The sequence below is a fragment of the Sabethes cyaneus genome, chromosome 1, assembly GCF_943734655.1.
Source record: "Sabethes cyaneus chromosome 1, idSabCyanKW18_F2, whole genome shotgun sequence".
Taxonomy (NCBI): Eukaryota; Metazoa; Arthropoda; class Insecta; order Diptera; family Culicidae; genus Sabethes; species Sabethes cyaneus.
In genome coordinates, this window is record NC_071353.1 from 151,151,014 (window position 1) to 151,159,654 (window position 8,641).

Sequence of the window (8,641 nt, forward strand, 5' to 3'; positions counted from 1 at the left end):
CCTATCTACTCGGACAGGTTGCGTGTCGCAGTAAGCGATGTGAACCATGTGCGTCGCCTCATTTCGCTGTGTTTTGTTTACACGCATAAAAACGGTTGTTGCTACAACAACGGAATGAGCATTGCGTGAAATTTTTGCACAGCTAGCTGTGTGTGGTCGGGATGATGCATTTGTTATCAAAACATAGAAGAAATTAAGTAGAGTAAATGCAACGAGAAGAGTGAAGCTTTCTTGAAAGTGCATTTCGTACTGCCTATCAGTGTGGGGGAAAAGTATTTAAAGACAAAGTACAAAACAACACCCGAACCGGATGCACAGAAGATGAGTCAAATATTGCACATCAAAAACAATAGTCGTAAAACATCCCACGAAATCCAAAGCGTGATCGTATGAATTTATTTATTTTGTGGTTTAAACTTTCAGTTTTGCTAGCCATAAAATCTAAAAAGTCGCCTAAAATATTTCATTTTGCAATAACGCCCCCTAAATTGTGAAGTTAGTGACATAAATCATTTGGCTCCCACATGCCATACACAAACATGGCAGCAATCAATACATTCGCTATAGCAAGAGTAGTATTATTGTTATAATTAGGCAATTTCATTCGTCGGGACACACCTCTGACAAAGAAAGAATTGACATTCTGCCCGGCCTGGCAGCATAAATCTAACGTCTATAGTATGCTGCATGCGTAAGTAGGCTGGTTGTTTTGATATTGGTCAATAACAATAACACCTTTAACGCTGATCAAAATCGTTCAAAGCATGTTGAGCGATCAGTCATGGCTTGCAAATCCACGTGGAATAATTGTGTAGATTGGGGGTGTGTTTGGTGGAAGAATCAATTTGAAGAGATGTGCTCACCTGATGTGATGTTGAATGGGCACTTGAATGAGCGACAGCAATTGCCCACCTCGATCTGCTGCCAGGGATATCCAGAGGCTGTTTGGGATCGATGCTGAAAATCGATCCAGTAGGTTAATATATATATTTTGATGTAGGACTACGTCTTTCAAGAAGGTAGTTGAGATACGGGTCATTCTAAAAAATCTTTCACGAGAAGTGGCCAGGTTTTGAATGCTTAATACAGTGAGATTTCGAATTTGGCATGGTACGATTTTGGCAACAAAAATATTTCACTTCCAAAAATATGTTTAAATATCTCTCAGTTTGATGCAAACATGCTTTATATAATGTAAAAGTGATACCCTCAGTGTGTTCATGAAAAAACGTTTGCGGTTATAGAATGTTTCGAACAATATTTTTATTGTCGTAGGACTACGTCTGACCGCGGCTGCCAAAAACTTACTTACTCGCACCGAACGCTCTTGGCGGTCCTTTTAAACATAAAATGGTTGCAATCGTTGAATAATAATATTTAGTGAATTTCTGACACATTTACATTCAATTTTTGACGTAGGACTACGACTTACTTTAATAGGGTGGCATGCGAGAAAAGCAAATATGACCGTGACACGGAAAAGTGATAGATTTTGAACGCTTATAGCTCAGCCAATTCTGAATAGGTTTTTATGGTTCGCATACCATTCGAAGTGCCTTTTATATAGTTTTTATTAAAAGATTGTATATTGCAAGTAACTCCTGGAATTTCCACGTAAAGTTGAACAATTTTTCCAAATTCACCACAGTATTGGTTCAGTTGTCGCCATAGTTACCATATGAAATTGTTATTAATAACATATAATCAATTTAAGTGAGAAGTGAGTGATTTTATGCATCTGATTTCACAATATCTCAATTGCTCCAAGCAAAATACATGCGAAAATACCGCAAGCGAGTCCGTGAGAAGGCATTATTGACTGTTACGACTAAGACGCCAGCGTTGACGGTGGCAGAGCGCTGTAATCTCTACCGTTTGAGAGAAAACGGAAATCGTAGTGATTCAATCCATCCTGAAGTTATTAGTTGGTGCATCGCACGAAACAGCTGGTCACTCCAACGTTGAAGTGTTGCACGAGGTGACCGCTCCGGCGCACGTAGAGGCCAGCGTGTCGCCTAACGTTACAGGTGAGTCTTATAAAGACTGAAAAGATGTAATGTAGGATCAGTCATCAGACATTAGTTGTTTCTTTTATTGCCTGAACGTTACTGTTTATCTTGTTTATACGTATTTCTCTAGGGCTGGTACCGAATGGCCGAAATCCAAATGGCCGAATTCTAACAACAGTCACAGAAGGCCGAATCACGAAAGGCCGAATCGCGAGAGGCCGAATGGCGAGAGGCTGAATCTCGAGAGGCTGAATCACGAATGACCGAATCACGAAAGACCGAATCACGAAATGTCGAATTTTCCCGGAATGCCTAAATGAACAAAATTTTTATTGCTCATTTTGTAAGACCTAACACATTTTAAATACATTTTTTCATCGGATTACCTGCGGGGGGGGGGGGCAGTCCCGATGGCGGGTCACCGGCGCACACTCGCGGGGAAACATTTGCTACTGACACGATCACCTCGCCTCGCACCCTATAATAAACGTAAATAATTCGCGCTTAGGGGAACAAAGAATCTTCAATCATCTATACTCTATCTACCAAAATAAAAAATAAGACGCAGAGTAAGTCTTGTTTTTCTGAAACTAAGGTACAGAATTTTACGAAAAACTTTTCTCCTTCACCTACCTTCCTTTCTTCCTTCACCTGATGACGCGGATCATCACAGAGCTGCGAGTGGAACAAAAGGTAATAGAGAGAGGAATGTTTTAAAGGTTTTTCAGGGGGTTGTTTCAAATTCGCGGAGAGAAATAGATGGGCTGATTTATTCAAAATCAGCCCCCCGCAGAAACCACTACTATTTAGGTGCATGCATTTTCCTAGGGGTACTGACTAGTCGAGGGATTATCCCTTAGTTAAGTCCGAACGAGCGGCAGCGAGTAAGGACAGCATAAACCCGACATTTGTGCAGGTACCGTGATTATTTTCGGCCGAATATGACGTTCGGCAATTCGTGATTCGGCCGTTCGTGATTCGGCCATTTGTTATATCGGCCATTTGTGTTTCGGCCATTCGTGATTCGGCCATTTGTGTTTCGGTCATTCGCAGGTATTCCTTTCTCTATTACTTAATGTCTACAATCATAACAGATCCTGCTTGCGGAGGCACATGAGATAATTAAAAGTTATTAGACTAATCTCAAGATTTTAGTCTTGACCTTGGAATGAGGTCATACATATATTTAATATTTTTTTGAAACGATGGTTCTACAATTGATGAAGGGACGGTAGGGGAAAGAAATGAAAATTTTTTTGGTGAAGGAGGGGGAAGAGCGGAAAGGAAGGGGGGGGGGTATTGGTAGCTATGCTTGACAAGTAGTCATTTTGACTCCTACCTTTTGTCCAATGCCCTTCATCAATTGTAGAACCATCGTTTCAAAAAAATATTAAAAGTTATTGTAATTATTTTGAAATCCTCAGAGTTGTTTTATATGAATCAGGAATCTTTCATTATGGTTAAATCTTTGTAGGGATGTTACCATACAGTTTCTATTTTATAAAAGTTTAGTCATCTTGATGGTGATCAAAGTCAAATAAATTTTAATTATAAAATTTCCGATGTGATGTGATATGTAAGATGTGGTTGATATGTAAGAAAAAGAATCTCATTTATGATTATACCATACATAACATTAATTCACAGTGTGCAAGAAATTTAATAATCAGGATTATCATTATGTCTGATTTCGTCTGATTAATGTTTCCGTGTAACTATCAGAAATGTGCAGGTGGGGACAGAAGCAATGTTAGGCAAAACTAGCAACATACACAATTGCCCATTCTAAACAGAACCTTTACATTAACTTTGCGTAGTCCTACGTTGAACACGCGGTCGTGTCTTGTACCCAACCCCTCTGATTTTTTTTTGAAAAATCACATCTCGAAAGCTACGTATTTGATCAAAATGACGTCAAAGCAAAAGTTGTAAAGTTATAAAGTTGTAAGGAAACATTGTTTAGATTTCGCAGATCAGCCGGCGAGGAATTTAGTTGGAGGGAACCGAATTTTTGTGCTTCTGTGGCTATCATTTACTGAAATAAGCTTTGCATTGGGTCAAAGTGACAATATTTCGGCAAAGAAGACCCGCAACACTGCGCTTTCGTTCAACAAAATTCCACAAATTCAACAAAAATTTTCCATTCAACCAGCAATAGCAAACAATCGAGGTGGTTTCCATAGTAACCGCACCTGCATTGAATGTCAAAACCGAGCTGTACCCTTTAGAAAGTTGTACCTAGCAGCCGCCATGATTGCGCCATGGACACATTTTCTTCGGGATCGCCTTGCTTCACAGGCAGGGACGACGGCTAAATACACCATCTATTTATTATGATTTGGATTACTTTCTTTTTAGAAAAAAAGGAAAAAGTCTCCTCGTCCCAACAGGTTGACGGTTCTTTACGGCAATGTAAAATGTAAAATGTCCAATTTGAAAATGAACCAACAACGGTGTTGGGGAAGTGTGCCAGAAAAAATGACAAAAGTCGCTTGTCCCTACAGACACACAAAACACGAAAATTGCTGGATCTGGGAAAGCGGAAACACCTGACTGGAATGGGTGCTGGAAGGAGGGATGTCAGAAGATGAAAGGAGGTTGAAAGGGACAGCTATTGGGGTTAGAAATGATAGAAGCCTGAAAAGTAATGCCATTTGTCGCTGAACCACCAAAAACTACAGAGATTTGATAAGTAGATACTGAAAAAAGGGAAGATAGGTTATAGAAGCTAAAAGTAAGATACGAGTGAAGAAAAGTTAATTGTTAAACGAATGATAAAAGTTAATGTAATCAGGTATTATTGGCTTAAAAGGAAAATTGAAGGCAGAAAAGTTATAGAAAGTTCCGTGTTGTTCCTCTTTCCCCAACCTCCAAGACCCATTATTGGCAGCCGAATGTCAACCGCGTGGCTGGTAAGCCGCAGTCCACTTCAACCGAGCCGAGTACCACCGGTAGTAGCGCAAAGATACCCAAGCTAGGCCAAGAAGTTGGCCCACTGTCGGTTTGTCGCCCACCTGAACGGGGAGCAGCAACGCCGCGAAGCTGGCTACTGACTTCTGAGAGATAGCTGCACCTCGACGAGAAGCACGAAGTAAATTCACCAGGCACCACCAGCTTGAACGCTACCTAAATCGATAGTACCAGATCCTGCATCAGCCGGCCGGCCCACCATACAGTTACGCTACACACTCAATAAGTTTATTAAAAATAATTCTTTACTTTCTTTAAAAAAATTCTTACATTCTTTATGCATTAAGGGCTACGAGCGCGCGATTAAAATCCATACCAAGGCATACTATGATCGTTTGGGTAATGTAAAGTTTGGTACACGTAAATGCAACCACTTAGCATTTACGTGTACCAAACTTTACATTGCTCAAACGATCATAGCATGCCTTGAATCGCGCGCTCGTATCCCTTAATGTATAAAGAATGTCTAGAATGAGTCTATGATAAAACGTTTATATATTGTTTTCCTGAAAGGCAGAAAGAGAAGTTAGTTCGTTTTTGTGCTTGTGCTCTAAATACAGAGGATCCCAAGTAACAATTCTAAAGCCACCTGGTTTTACTTGAATTTTATAAAGGTTTTATTGCGGTATTAATCATTACCTCTAGTTTTATTGTGGTATTACGCAATACCAAAAAAATCGAGTCCAAACACACTTGTAGCTAGCTAGAAAACCATAATAAAACTGTTCATAAAGCAAATTTATTGTGGTTGCTTCATTACCACGTTAAAACTTGTTGGCTGCACCACGTCTCTTATAATCTTACCATAAGTGTGGCGTAGCAATACAAAATGGCGCACCAATCAAAATTGTTCTTATCGCGGTTGCTTGTCAAACAGCAATAAATCTGTGAGTTTTATAGAGCTATTGAAACGGTAACACCCTGACCAAACAGTTTTTTTGCTGCTATTATGAAGAATACCAAAGTTCAACACCAAAATCATTTTTTATGCGAAGCCATGTTGCCATATTCTAGTATTTTATTTTAGCTCGCAAACAACAGTTCACCAAAGCAAAGTGTTTTGCAGAAAGAAAGTTATTATCGATCGGTTTTCGTGTCAGAGGAAGCAACTAAAATGATTTTGCTAGAAATTGAGATTGACTACATGATTATTTTCAATTTGTTAAAACAACCGGTTTTCGAAAATTGCCAAATTTCAGTGGCGCGCTGATTTTATCGATTTTATCGATATGCACGATGAAATTAAATGCGCACATGCTGCAAACCAACGAAATTGCTTAAAATGTAACAAATATTCTATAGGATATTTTATTACGGTCGCTATAAACCCAATCGTTCAGAATGATCTGTCAGTAAATCTTAAACTTTTCTACTCACGGATATATTTTCAAGTTGACAAACGTGACTTATACTACTACTGCTGCTGCTGCTGCTGCTGCTGCTGCGAATTCCGAGGAACTCCCCTTCGACAAAAAGTACCCGATCATCCTATCGCGATCGCACGAGCGACTGATGCAACACTACCTTGAGGAGTTTGGGCACGCAAACTCGGAGACGGTTTCAAATTCAAATCTACGTCTAGCGATCCAGAAGGTAGCTGATAAATGCATATGGTGCAAAGTGCATAAGTGCCTTCCAAGATTGCCGAAGATGTCTCCCTTGCCCTTGATCGGATTACGCCGAATCGACGGCCTTTCAACACCGTAGGCATCGATTATCTGGGCCCGGTGGAAGTAGCAGTCGGACGTCGAAAGGAGAAGCGTTGGGAGGCCGTATTCACTTGTCTAGCCGTGAAAGCAGTGCACCTTGAAGTTGTGCACAGTCTAACGAACGGCGAAGTCTTGCCGGATGGCCATTACTCGTTTCCGTAACAAATTCGGGCGCCAAGTCATATCTATTCCAAAAATGCTACCAGTTTCCAGGGAGCAAACAACGAAATGATTCGGATGGCGAGTATCAATCAACAGTGTGCTGATAGTATGGCCAGTCCCTCTGCCGCCTGGTACTTGAATTCTGCCGCAACGCCGCATATGGGCGGTATCTGGGAACGCATGGTGCGATCGGTGAAGACTGCAATCCGAGCACTGGACGATGGAAGGAACTGCACTGACGGATGAGATTCTGGCGACAATTCTGGCGGAAGCGGCCGATATGATCAATATGCATCCGCTGACCTACCTACCGCAAGATTCAGTGGAAACGGAGGCGCTGACCCCGAATCACTTTCTCAGGGGAACAGTGACCTGTGCCGATACAAATGCGGAAGGTGGGCAAACAGAACTTGCTGACGCACTACGCAATGACTATCAGCGATCACAGTACCTCGCTGACAAAATGTGGGCATGATGGACCTTGGAGTACCTGCCGACCATCAACAGCCGATCAAAGTGATTCGTCGACCAGAAGCCGCTAAAAGAGGGCGACCTAGTTTTCGTGGTCGACGGTAAAAGTAGGAAGACCTGGAAGCGTGGCATCGTGGAGGCAGTGACCGAGGGAATAGATGGAAGAGTTTGACAGGTGGACGTAAGAACTGCAGACCGTACGGTTCAAAGAAGTGGCGTTGTGAACTTAGCGGTGTTGGAGATTCAGTAGCTCCGGATTTCCAGAAGTACCGAATGTTACGGGCGGGGGTGTTGCATTTCTGGTAACACTGCGCTGCGTTACGTCAAATTAGTGCTGCTGTTAAGCTAGAGAGAAGATGAAAATAAACAAGAGGATGGAGAAGGTGTAGATGTAGTAGCAGTAGTAGTAATGCAATATAGTTCAGTAAATGCTACTAAAAATAAACAAACTGTAGTTTGCTAAAAATGAAATTTAAAAAACCTTTTTTCGAGCTAAATAGTGTTGAGACTGGTTGTAGGAGGGACAAAATCGTTCCGTAATCCTATTTTTAGCAGAGGAGAGGATTTTTGGAGAACAGTAGCCCAGGACCGACAGTAGGGCCATAATTCATTTGGCGTAGGATCGATAGCGGACCGTAAGCAAACCACACGGCTGGCGTCTTAACTTAGTTCACAAGAAAGAAATACAAACAACCATATTTTCCTAACTAGTTTGGTTCAACATTTATTGAATAAGGTCGAATAAGTCATCACCACGATCTCGCCGGTACCGCCTAACCGTACATGTCAGCGGCAGCTTTTCCGCGTTGATGCACCGTGAAGTGTCAAATAAATTCAAGAATTGTAAATTTGGAAATTTTGTTGCCATCGCGGCGTCGGTCACCTCCAATTCGCTTTCCTTTTTCAACGTCAACTGCTGTAGACCGTTCATCGGCGGTAAGTGCCGGTCTGACCGTTTTAAACCGCGCATAATAAGTTCGCGCAAGTTGAATAGCCCATCCAGCAGTTCAAATATACCTTCACGTCCGCAATAAGAAATGTCGAGGGTTCTAAGATGCGGAAAACCGTCGCTGACCTTCGTCGTTATCCTTGTATTGAGGAAGAGCCATTGCAATTTTAAGTGGTGCACATTGGGAAATGTACGCCGCGTAGAATTGCTGAAATGGAGATTGTTCCATCGCCTGAATTCGACCACTTCAACGTTGGGTAAACACATATCATTATTTAATTTATATAAATCCAAGTACCCGTGATCCAAAATAAGAAACTGCAATGAAAAAAAATGTGATGAAAAATTCAAAATTACACCTTCAAATGATC